Source organism: Prionailurus viverrinus, chromosome D1 (assembly GCF_022837055.1).
Source record: "Prionailurus viverrinus isolate Anna chromosome D1, UM_Priviv_1.0, whole genome shotgun sequence".
NCBI lineage: Eukaryota > Metazoa > Chordata > Mammalia > Carnivora > Felidae > Prionailurus > Prionailurus viverrinus.
Genome location: NC_062570.1, coordinates 12576314 through 12590295, shown reverse-complemented (window position 1 = coordinate 12590295; position 13982 = coordinate 12576314). Strand labels below are relative to the sequence as shown.

The window sequence follows — 13982 nt, the reverse complement described above, 5'->3', positions numbered from 1 at the left end:
ATACATATCGAGAACCTAAAAGATTCCAACAGAGAAGATACTGAAGCAACTGTAGGAAGAACAAGGCTCTGTTCTGAGTATCATTCATTAAATGCATACTTTTTTTTACTCAATAATGACCTTAAGATGGGGATATAACATTAAACTGCTGTGGTCCCTGTCCTCATAAAACGGACTGTCAAGAATGAATACCAGTAAATGTCAAGCTACTGCAATAGATATAAAGGAAGAGAAATCTAAAAGAAGACGAGAAGAATGAGTAGGATTCAGGGATGCAAAAGAGGAGGTACAAGGAGAGCAACCTAAAAGAAAAGCATTCCAGAAGGAACAGCATAGACAAAAGGCCTCATCTTTCATGTATTTTAGTAGGCGGTCCCTCTCTTGTTTGCGGTCTTGTTTCAAATAAGATGATTCTTAAAACATCACTGGTACTTATGTATGCACGTACATACACACATACGTATGTATGTAAAAATGTGTGAATCATTTTTACAATGGACAGGATTCGCAAAGACTGGAAGAAAAAAAAAGGTTTTGTTACTCTACTTATTCAATATAACCTCTCTCAGTATTCAATCTACCCTGGGCCAGACAAAGAACATAGCATTAAATTGACTGGTGACGTACTGTGGTCTTTTTTAATTAAGAAAAACAATATTCCCTCAGTTCATCCATAACTTGGTAGCCTGGGAGACCAAAATAAATGAGCTGGATAGAGTTAAACCTACTTTGCCTTAACTCAAGTCCCCAACTAAATTTTAAATTACTCTTGAGTAGGGAACTTGAATGCCATGTACTATATACCTAGCACAAGACAGATTCTAAAATGTTTGTTAAACAAATGGATATATTATTCAATATATTTTAAAGAAATATCATGGTTTTTGAGATGCCTAAGAGTTTTTGTAAATGTCAGTTTCCTCCCCTTGTGACCCAGCTGTGTGAGGGTAACTGTGGAATGGAAAAGTCTCTTTTTCGAAACTATACAGACAGAATAGAGTTCAAGAGCTCCCTGAGCTGCCCCACAGGACAGCTTGGGTGGATGTGACAGAATCCAGGCATTTCATGCTGCTCGGTTTCCACACCAACCCCTAGGGTTTTATTCATATAAAGTAGCAACACGTACACCACCACCACCACCACACACACACACACACACACACACACACACACACACACACACGAGGGACTGCACAACGGTTAGATCACAGGCTTGCAAGCCAGACTGCCCATCTTTGAATCATCACGCTGGAAGTTGTTAATTTTATGGACCTAGGCAAATTACTTACCATCTCCCTGCTTCATTTCCTAATGTATAAAATGAGTATAAGATAGGACCTACCTCACAGACTTGACTGCTCCCCCATACTCACTGACTAATTAAGTAGGCAGCTGGCTGTCTTCATCTTCTCCCCACAATCCTTCCAGTGCCCTGAAAGAACTGAGATCTCACATCTAAACCAACTCAAACTTTGAGCTTTCTGGCGACTGTGTCCCCCAGCAACAGTGACCTTTACACCTCATATATTTTGACAACCCACTTTGATGGCCACACCTTGAACCTTGTCATCTCCAAATGACACCTCACACTTCCTTACACGTTCAAACCACAGACTCTTACTCTTTCGTATTTAGCTTCTCACTCTTATTATGCCTCCCAGAAACCTTGAATTCACTAATTCACTAAACAAAAATGTACTGAATGCCTTTTATGTCCCCAGCACAGTTTTCCTGGATTCTTCCAACCCCTTTCAAATTATAAGACCCCTGCTAGCCCCAATTTCCTTTTCTTCCCAACATAGGTTCTGTGGTTAATTACTTGAACTATTTTCTCCCCTACACCCTCATATTCATGAAACATGTTTGTTTTTTTCTGTTTGAAGTCTGTTTCCTCAAAGGAAAGCATATATTAATTCTTAATTTGTTAATTCTTAAGTCTCAGTTTCATCTTCCCAAAGGTTAAAGGAGTAAAATCAAAATTATGTCAGTAGATATCACACATTCCTGGAGGTTACAAGTTAATTTGTATTCTCACCTTATACCACATATCAAATAAATCTCAAGTTATTTATAGGTTCCACCTTTTTAAAATTTTTTTTTTTTTTCAATGTTTATTTATTTTTGGGACAGAGAGAGACAGAGCATGAACGGGGGAGGGGCAGAGAGAGAGGGAGACACAGAATCGGAAACAGGCTCCAGGCTCCGAGCCATCAGCCCAGAGCCCGACGCGGGGCTCGAACTCACGGACCGCGAGATCGTGACCTGGCTGAAGTCGGACGCTTAACCGACTGCGCCACCCAGGGGCCCCAGGTTCCACCTTTTTAAAACATCTAATTATTACAACAAACTCATGGGATATAGTCTCTATGAGCTCTTCTTTTAAAACTGTACAAGATCGGGGCGCCTGAGTGGCGCAGTCGGTTAAGCGTCCGACTTCAGCCAGGTCACGATCTCGCGGTCCGTGAGTTCGAGCCCCGCGTCGGGCTCTGGGCTGATGGCTCGGAGCCTGGAGCCTGTTTCCGATTCTGTGTCTCCCTCTCTCTCTGCCCCTCCCCCGTTCATGCTCTGTCTCTCTCTGTCCCAAAAATAAATAAACATTGAAAAAAAAAAAACTGTACAAGATCAACTTCAGCTAAACAACAGATAAATGGTAAGAACTCTTACAGACAAAATGATGACAATTACCAAATCCACATGACTATACAACTAGCCAAACACAAAATAAAACTATGGAGATTACAGGTGGAAAACAGAATATAAATATTTTAGACTGAGACATCAAAGAAATATTGTAAATGACATTATATACATATGTATTAAAATACTTATACTCATATGCACTTATATTAAATATTTTATATATATTTATACATATTTTAAAAATATTTTTAATAAAAAGGTTATATACAAATATATACTACTGTATAAGCCATATTAGATATAGTATATATGTTATATATAATAAATATAGTATATACTATATACTATGATATCTAGTATATACTATATTATACTATACTTCATCCCATATAGTATATATACAATATATTAGACTATATACTATAGTCTATATATACACTACATACTATATATATATAACACACACATATACATATATGTAGTATATAATATATACTATGTAGTGTTATATATATATTATAGTATATATATATAAAACTTATTTTTTGAAAAACATACATTTCTAAATAAGAGTAAACACAAAGGCAAATAATTTAATAAACAAATATATAGTAGTGGAGAGGAAGAAAATAGGGTAAAAGAGTGTAAACAAATCACTTGGGGAGCACCTGAATGAATCTGTCAGTTAAGTGTCTGCCTCTTGGTTTTGGCTCAGGTCATTATCTCACAGTTTGTGAGTTCGAGCCCTACATCAGGCTCTGCACTGGTTGTGCAAAGCCTATTTGGGATTCTTATCATTCCCTCTCTCTGCCCCTCCTCTACTCGCACTCTCTCTCTCTCTCTCAAAAATAAACATGAATAAACTTTAAAAAGTTTATTTAAAAAGTTTATTTAGGAAGAAAGAAAGAAAGAAAGAAAGAAAGAAAGAAAGAAAGAAAGAAAAACTTACACTTATATACTCAATCTACCACAAAGGAGGCAAGAATACACAATAGGAAAAGATAGCCTCTTCAGTAACTAGTGTGGGAAACTGGACCACTTTCTTATACCATACACAAAACAAACGCAAAATGGACTACAGACCTTAATGTGAAACATGAAGCCATAAAATCCTAGAAGATAACATAGGCAATAACCTCTTTAATATCAGCCTTAGCAACATTTTTCTAAGACATGTCTCCTGAGGCTAGGGAAACAAAGGCAAAAATAAACTAGTGGGACTACACCAAAACAAAAAGCTTTGCATAGCAAAGAAGACTATCAACAAAACAAAAAGGCAACCTACTGAATGGGAGAACACATTTACAAATGACAAACCTGAAAAGAGAGTAATACTCAAAATATAAAAGGGCTTATACAACTCAGTACCCCCCCACAAAAAAAACCCAAATAATCCAATTTTAAAAATGAGCAGACATCTGGGGCATGTAGGTGGATCAGTCAGTTAAGTATCTGACTCTTGATCTTGGCCCAGGTCATGATCTCACGGTTCATGAGATCAAGTCCTGCTGTCAGCACAGAGCCTGCTTGGGATTCTTTCCCTCCCAGTCTCTGCCCCTCTCCCAGTCACACTCATAGACTCTCTCAAAATAAATAAACAAACTTAAAAAAAAAATGAGAATACATAAAGAGCCATTTCTCCAAAGAAGACATACAGATGGCCAATAGAAATATAAATAGATGCTCAAATTTTCTAAGAATCAGGAAAATGCAAGCCAAAACCACTATGAGATACCACTTTACATATGTCAGAATGGTGTGTGATAAAGACATAGAGAAAAAAAAACCCTCCTGCACTACTGGTGGAATGCAAACTGGTGCAACCACATTGGAAAACAGTATGGAAAAATTTAAAAATAGAATTACCATATGATCCGGTAATTCTACTACTGGGTATTTACCCAAAGAATTAAAAAAAATTAATTCAAAAATGTATATGCACCTCTATGTTTATTGCAGCATTATTTACAATAGCCAAGATATGAAAGCAACCCAAGTGTCTGTTGATAGGTGAATGGATAAAGATGTGGGGTGTGTGTGTGTGTGTGTGTGTGTCTATTTTTGTGTGTGATGTGATGTGTGTATATACATACACACATATATATACCCACATGTGCAATGGTATAATAGTCATAAAAAAGAATGAACTCTTGCCATTTATAACAACATGGATGGATCTAGATGATATAATCCTAAGGAAATGAGTCCATCAGAAAAAAACAAGTACCATGTGATCTCCTCTTATGTGGAATTTAAGAAACAAAACAAATGAGAGGTGCCTGGGTGGCTCAGTCAGTTAAGCATCCAACCCTTGATTTCAGCTCAGGTCATGATCTCATGTTGTGAAATTGAGTCACATATCAGGCTCCGTGCCAACAGCACAGAGCCTTCTTGGGATTCTCTCTCTCCTCTCTCTCTGTCCCTCTCCTTACTTGTGCTCTCTCTCTCTCTCTCTCAAAATAAATAAATAAACATTAAAAAAAAAAAAAAAGAAAAACAAATGAACAAAGGGAAAAAAAAGATACAAACCAAAAAACAGACTCCTAACTATCTAGGACAAACTGATAGTTATCAAAGAGGAGGTGGGGGGGGGGGTGGGAAGCATGAAATAGATGAAGGACATTAAAAGGACAATTATCATGATGAGCACTGAGTAATGTATAGAATTAATGAATCACTATATTGTACATATAAAACTAATATAACACTGTATTTTAACTATACGGGAATTAAAAACTTTTACAAAGAGGATAAAACAAACCCAAAAATGCACACGCACACACACACACACATTTTTAATAATCAAAGAAGTGAAAGACTTGTACTCTAAAAACTATAAAACACTGATGAACAAAATTGAAGAAGACACAAAGAAATGGAAAGACATTCCATGCTCGTGGATAGGAAGAACAAATATTGTAAAAATGTCAACAATACCCAAAGCAATCCACACATGTAATGCAATCCCTATCAAAGTACCAACAGCGTTTTCACAGAGCTAGAACAAATAATCCTAAAATTTGTATGGAACCACAAAAGACCCCACATAGCCAAAGCAATCTTGAAAAAGAAAAGCAAAGCTCAAAGCATCACAGTTCTGGACTTCAAGTTATATTACAAAGTTATAGTCATCAAGACAGTATGGTACTGGCACAAAAACAAACACATAGATCAGTGGAACAGAATAGAAAACCCAGAAATGGACCCAACTAATCTTTGACAAAGCAGCAAAGAAGCTCCAGTGAGAATAAGACCATCTCTTCAACAAATAGTGTTGGGAAAACTGGACAGCCACACGCAAAAGAATTAAACTGGACCACTTTAATACACTATACACAAAGATAAATTCAAAATGGATTAAAGACCTAAATGCAAGACAGGAAACCATTAAAAGCCTAGAAGAGAACACAGGCAGTAACCTCTTTGACATCAGCCATGACAACTTCTTACTAGAAATGTATCCTAAGGAAAAGGAAACAAAAGCAAAAATAAACTATTGGTATACATCAAAATAAAAGGCTTTTGCACAGTAAAGGAAATAATCAACAAAACTAAAAGGCAACCTAGGGAATGGTGAAGATATGTGCAAAGTACATATTGAATAAAGGGTTAGGATCCAAAATGTGTAAAGAACTTATAAAACTCATCACCCAAAAAACAATCCAGTTAAGAAATGGACAGAAGACATGAATAGACCTTTTTCCAAAAAAGACTAGCAGGACATGAAAAGATGCCCATCATCACTCATCATCAGAGAAATACAAATCAAAATGACAATGAGGTATCACCTCACACCTGTCAGAATGGCTAAAATCAACAACACAAGAAAAATAGGTGTCACTGAGGATGTGGAGAACGAGGAACCCTCTCGAACTGCTGCTGGGAATGCAAACTGGTATGGCCACTTTGAAAAACCGTATGGAGTTTCCCCAAAAAGTTAAAAATAGGACTTAGTATGATCCATCAATTGCACTACTAGGTATTTACCCAAAAGATACAAAAATACTGATTCGAAGGGATATATGCACCTCCATGTTTATTAGCATTATCAGCAATAGCCAAATTATGGAAAGAGCCCAATGTCCATCAACTGATGAATGGATAAAGAAGATGTATACTTCTCACACACACACACACACACACACACACACACACACACACACACAAAATGCAATATCACTCAGCCTTAAAAAAATGAAACCTTGCCATTGTAATGTCATAGATGGAGTTGGAGAGTATTATGCTAAATGAAACAAGTCAGTCAGAGGAAAACCAATACCATATGATGTCATTCACATGTGAAATTTAAGAAACAAAAAAAAAAAAAACATGGGGGTGGGGGGGAGGGGAGGCAAACCAGAAAACAGACTCTTAACTATAGAGAACAAACTGAGCGTTACTGGAGGGGAGGTGGGGGGTAGGAATAGGTTAAATGGGTAATGGGCATTAAGGAGGGGACTCTTGATGAGCCCTGGATGTTGTATGAAAGTGATAAATCATTAAATCCTACACCTGAAACTAACATTACACTGTATGTTAACTGGAACTTAAATAAAAACTTGAAAAAGGAAAAAAAAAAAAAAAAAAGAGGTTGCATTCACACTGCATTCCCTTTCGTAACTTTTGAATTTTGAGTTATGTTTATATGGTAACTATTCCAAACTTGGTAAATTTTTACAAAAAGGTAACTTCATAGTTCATTGTTTAAAATGTTTAATTTTTACTATGATTTTTCCTTTTATTCTATTAGGATTTACATATAGGAAAACACTTCTTAAATACTTCTTTCAATTTAGTTATAACCATTTCTTAAAACAAAATTTCTTAGGCATATATTTTTTATAATTTTTTTCAATGTTTATTTTAGTTTTGAGAGAGAGAGACAGACAGACAGAACCTGAAACAGGCTCCAGGCTCTGAGCTGTCCGCACAGAGCCTGATGCAGGGTTCAAACCCATGAACCGTGAGATCATGACCTAAGCCGAAGCCAGACGCTTAACCGACTGAGCCACCCAGGCGCCCCTTTTAGGCATACATTTTTAATTTCACTATTTTTAAATGAGTTTTAGCATCCTATAGAATAGTGGTTTTTCGTTTTTTGTTTTTTTTTGTTTTTGTTTTTGTTTTTTATTTTTGGGACAGAGAGAGACAGAGCATGAACGGGGGAGGGGCAGAGAGACAGGGAGACACAGAATGGGAAACAGGCTCCAGGCTCTGAGCCATCAGCCCAGAGCCTGATGCGGGGCTCGAACACGCGGGGCTCGAACTCACGGACCGCGAGATCATGACCTGGCTGAAGTCGGACGCTTAACCGACTGCGCCACCCAGGCGCCCCTAGAATAGTGGTTTAAATAAAAATGGAACAATCAATTCATATGTTTTATCTAAAGTCTTAGTACTTTTCAAAAAATGTTTATTAATTTATTTTTGAGAGAGAGACAGAGAGAGAGAGCATGAGCAGGGGAAGAGCAGACAGACAGAGAGAGAAAGAGGATCCTAAGCAGGCTCCGTGTTCGGTGTGGAGCCCGAAATGGGGCTTAATCCCATGACAGTGAGATCATGACCTGCGCTGAAATCGAGGGTCGGACAGTTAACCACCTGAGCCACCCAGGCACCACTAAAGTTTTAGCACTTCAATTATGGCAATTGCTGGATTGGACATTTGGTGGTTAACATATGAATAATGGTACAAGTCCATCATTCAGGTTAGTAGAGACAGGCTCAGCCATGTACATACATTCCGTTACATTCCTTGCCAGTTTTGGTGTGGATAAAAGATGCTTACCTTTCTGCATCACAGGATTACCTTCGCAGTGCTCTTACACCGTGAAGTGCCATTGGACCCGGCCAGTTTCATCAGCAGAGACTGAGCTGAGAATAAAGGGAATCGTGGAGAAACGACACCGGCTGATCCCACCCAGACCCTGCACCCATGTGGTGCCATCACCAGTGCCACACACAGCAGACCTACCGTCCTCCACCCTGAGACATCTACTGCAGGTGGAATCAGTGAACCATCCTGCTAGAGATGAGAGACTATTTGGGACGCAGGGAGGAATATGGCAGGATCTCCCTGAGGGCCAGGATGTCCTCCTCAGCCCTGAAAACAGGTGCTTCAGAAAAGATGAGTCAGGGGCGCCTGGGTGGCTTGGTGGGTTAAGCATCCGACTTCGGCTCAGGTCATGATCTCACGGTCCGTGAGTTTGAGCCCCGCGTTGGGCTCTGTGCTGACAGCTCGGAGCCTGGAGCCTGTTTCAGATTCTGTGTCTCCCTCTCTCTCTGCCCCTCCCCTGTTCATGCCCTGTCTCTGCCTCAAAAAAATAAATAAACGTTAAAAAAAATATTTAAAAAGAAAAGGTGAGACAACCGAACCTACCTGGTCAGCTTCACTTTATTCTTGGGAGGGCTGGGCCTCTGTCTCTCCTGCTCATCCACCCCAACAAAGGAGTGTCAGCTCTCTGGAGGGCAAGGAACCATGGCTATGACAGAGTGATCTTCACAGGCCAGTTGGTCCAAGGTACCTCCAGGGTCTTCTCTGAGTGTAGCCTGACCCTAACCGCAACTGTTGAACGGTGTCAGTACCTGGATGCTGGAACCCAAGAAGCAAGAGGCCTCATCACCTGCCCTTTGAAGGCCTGACCCATGTGACCACTAGTGACTTAGCCAAGAAGAACCTTTTATGTAAGGTTAGCAGGCCATCAGACATAATGTGCAATTCGAAGGTACTTTATTTTTCTATATCAATTACCCCAATCACTTTAATTAACAGTGAGCCCTGCACTCTCAAATACCTATTGGTTATCAGCTTTGTTTACTAAAGTCCACAGTTCTAGATCTATCAAAACGTTCCATGCAGAGAAAATGTGCAAAACTCAAAGTGAGCTAAGTATAGTATCAGCCATACCAAACCTCATCAATTTCCACTATAGTCTCCCTTCCCCCAGATGCAACTGCTTTGAATTATTTTTTTTAATATTTTTAATGTTGGTTTATTTTTGAGAGAGAGAGGGGACGAGTACAAGCTGGGAAGGGATAGAGAGAGGGAGGCAGAGGATCTGAAGCAGACTCCACATTGTCAGCACAGAGCCTGACACAGGGCTAGAACTCGCAAACTGTGAGATCACGACTTGAGCCGAAGTCGTAGGCTTAATCCACTGAGCCACCCAGGCGCCCCCGCTTTGAATTTTTTAAATGTTTTAAACACTATTTACCACCATACTTTTTAAATATTGTGCTTATGTAGCTTGGTCAGCTACACAAAGCTCAATTTTCTGAACAAATGAGGGACTTTTCTCAGGTAAGGAAGCCTAGAAGAAATGCAGGGCTGACACAGGACCCGATACGCCCTCCAGGACCCATCTGAGACCCTTCTGTTCTGCCTCCTCAGCATGTGGCTCTCTCAAGCTTGTCACCTCAGTATCTCAAGATGGACTTGCCACATCTACCATCTCAACTGTGTCCCAGGAGAAAAGAGGGAGGATAAACGCAAAGGCACATTCCAGCTGCATCTGCTACCCAGGGACTTTTGATCTTCCATCACTGGCCAGAATCATGTAAAATGACCACCCTTACTGCCAAGAAAGGCAGGGAAATAGAAGCTTTTGCTAAACATGCCGCCACTCTGTGTTCTGTAAATAAGGAGAGAGGAGGAAGGACCCTGAGTCGGTCACTAGTGGTATTACCACACTGCTATCCCTTGGTTTTTCCTTTTTCCATTGACTATCAATGTCCAGGGTTCGTTGTAAAAGCTCCAGTTCTCTTACATCACACTTGTACCCCATTTGCCTTCACGACATTTTTCCAACTTAACAACAGTTGATCCTTGAACAACAAAGGTTTCAACAGCACAGGTCCACATATATGTGGATTTTTTCCCCATAAATATATGGAAAACTATTTGGAGGTGTGCAACAATTTGAAAAAAAAAACTCATAGATAAGCCACATAGCCTAGGGATATAGAAAAAAAAAATTAAGAAAAAGGTAGGTCATGAATTCATAAAATATATGTAATATATGTAGCTACTAGTGTATTTTATCATTTGCCACCATAAAATATATACAAATCTGTCATTAAAAGTTAAGATGTGGGGCGCCTGGATGGCTCAGTCGGTTGAGCGTCCGACTTCGGCTCAGGTCACGATCTCGCGGTCTGTCAGTTCGAGCCCCACATGGGGCTCTGTGCTGACAGCTCAGAGCCTGGAACCTGCTTCAGATTCTGTGTCTCCCTCTCTGTGCCCCTCCCCCACTCATGCTCTGTCTCTCTCTCTCTCAAAAATAAACTTAAAAAAAAAAAGTTGAAATGTATCAAAACTTACACACATAAACACTTACAGATCATCCATGGCATCATTCATAGTCAAAGAGAACTGTAAACCAACACGCAGCATTAAATCCTAACTGTATACAATTTACCGTAGTAGATACTGCCCTGTTGGAATAACTTTGTAGCCACCTCCTGTTGCTATTGTGGTAGTAGGCTCCAGTGTTGTATCCATTTAAAATGCCCTATGATGGTAATCATCTCTGTGTGAGCAGTTTGTCTCTCCAAAAAGTGATCCCTTAAGGTTTTCCAAAAAGTGTTAAGGTTCTCACATGTTTTTTTATTGTGTTTAGTGCAACACCAAAAACCTTGAACAACACCATGGGACTCATACAGAGTGCCACGAGCGAGGCTGGAACTGCTCCCAAGAAGCAGAGAATAGTCGTGACGTTAGAAGGAAAAGTTGAATTGTTTGATATGTTACCACAGACTGAGGTCTGCAGCTCGGTGGCCCGCCATTTCAGGATAAATGAATCCAGCATAAAGACCACTGCAAAAAATAAAATAAAAGGAAATTTGTGATGCTGTCATTTGTAGCTCTGCCAGCAGGAACAAAAACTTTGCACATTTTGTGAAATACCTTTTTATCCCATACTGAAAATACAGCTTTTATGTGGGTGCAGGATTGCTATAAGAAAGGCATACCTAACGACTCTAAGGATTCAAGAAAAAATGAAGTCATTATAAAGTGAAAGGAAGGTGAAGGATCTGAAGCTGGAGAATTTAATGCCAGCAAAGGACAGTTTGATAATTTAAGAGAGAAGTTTGGCTTTAAAAAAACATCAAGCTAACAAGGGAAGCTGCTTTGCCTGACCAAAAGACAGCAGATGGGTTTCCAGACACTATTTGCCTGAACAGGTTTTTAATATAGATGAAAGGGTTCTATTCGGGGGGGGGGGGGGGGGGGGATAGTGGGGGTGAAATACCATACAGGACATGTCTCAGTAAGTGAGCACGGAGATTTAAGACAAGAAGCGATACATTAACTCTCCTATTTTATGCAAACGCAGTTAGGTTTTCGATCAGGATCGCCTTGATCTATAAAGCTGCTAACCTCTAAACCTTGAAGGGAAAAGATAAACACGAGTTGTCAGTCTTTTGGTTGCACAGCAGAAGACCCAGACAATGAGAACTCTTCTGGGTTGTTTCTACTGATGCTTTGTCCCTGGAGTCAGGAAGCACCTTGCCAATGAGAGACTGCCTTCTAAAATTCTTTTGATATTGGGCAATGTTCGTGGGCATGCAAAACTCTATGTGAGTTCAACACCAAAATTATCAAAGTGGTCTACCTGCTCCCAAATACAGAATCTCTAATTCAGCCTCTAGATCAGGGAATGATAAGGACCTTTAAAACTCAAAAAGCTACTCCATGAAAGACTGTCAACACTATGGAAAAAACCCTGACAGAGAGAACATCGAGAAAGTCTGGAAGGGTTATACCCTTGAAAATGCCATTGTTGTTTATAGGAGAAAAAAAAAAACCTTGGAAGCCATCAAACCCAAAATAATACATTCCTACTGGAGAAAACTATGTCCAGATTTTGTGCGTGTCTTTACAGGATTTAAGACAGGGCCACTCAAGGAAATCATAAAAGAGACTGTGGATATGGGAGGGGGGGGGGGAAGTGTGTGTGTGTGTGTGTGTGTGTGTGTGTGTGTGTGTGTGTGTGTGAAGGGTTTCAAAATAATGGACCTTGGAGAAACTCAAGAGTTGATAAACACCACACCAGAGGAATGAAGAGAAAAAGATGTGATGAAGATGAGTCTTTCTGACCCAGTGCCAGACGGTGAGGAAGAAGACGCAGAGGCAGTGCCAGAAAACAAATGGATATTGGACATTCTGGCAGAAGGGTTCTGATCATTCAAGATTGCTTTTGACTTCTTTTGTGACGCCAATCCTTCCATGATATGGGCATTGAAACTAAAGCAAATGGTGGAAGAAGGATGGGTACGGAGAGACACATTTTTAGAGAGACTAAAAAGCAAAAGGGCAGACAGAAATTATGATGTATTTCTATAAAGTATTTCCAGATTTTACTCCACCTCCGCCACCTGTTCTGCCTCTGCTCTCCAAAACAGCAAGACCAACCCTGCCTCTTCCTCCTCAGCCTATTACATTTGAAAACGATGATGATGACCTTTATGATGATCTCCCTCCTCTTACCAATAATCATGTTAACAAAGTAAATAAGTTCATAAACTTATCTGTTGTATATATGAGTGCCTTTGTGTGAAAATCTAATAACCATACAGCAAGAACTGTAGATGTTTTGTGTTGTCATTATCATCATCACCAAAGTATTCGTTAGAACATCACATGCCAGACTTGCATGGAAGTGGATAGCTTATCCTTAATAGGCATCAAGTGGGTGGTATTTAACATAAAATTTCTAATATGTTAGTTTTCTTGCTGCTTCATAACTTTGCTTCCAAAGAATTATATCACAGTACAGTATGCCTCCCTCTCATAATGGGAGAAATTGCATTTCAGCCTATCATCACAGGCAACTGAGTTTTTATAATGTAACAATGTTTCCAGTATTATCACGGTGACTATGCCAGAAAATTTTTATAACAATTTATTCATTAGTGTGTAGGCGAGGCTACGGCAAAGCAATTGTATCAAATGACACTAGGCTACCACAAAGCAATCATATTGCTGGTTCTTCATTATCAGTGCATGAATCATTAACATGAAATCATTACAATAATTACACAAAATTCATCATTTTCACGTTATTTTTTCATTTCTGATGTCTAGCATTAGCAACAAATTTCACAGCTACAATGTTGTGTATCATAGACGACAATACTGATGTTGGTACTGACAAACAGTTCATCTTGTAAGCAAACAACATTAACTTATAGTAGCTCTACCGTACAAGACTCTAAACATACTTTCTCTTTATAATTTCCTTAAAATATTTTTCCCTACCTTCATCATAAGAATACAATATATAATACATATAACATACAAAGAATGTGTTAATTGACCTTTTATGCTAATCAGTAAGGCTTCT

General features: G+C 39.3%; 1 pseudogene; it reads left to right on the top strand.

Moving 5' to 3' along the window:
• The first annotated feature begins 8367 nt into the window (after positions 1–8367).
• On the top strand, positions 8368–11369 carry LOC125176395 (NXPE family member 1-like; annotated as a pseudogene).
• The last annotated feature ends 2613 nt before the right edge of the window (positions 11370–13982 follow it).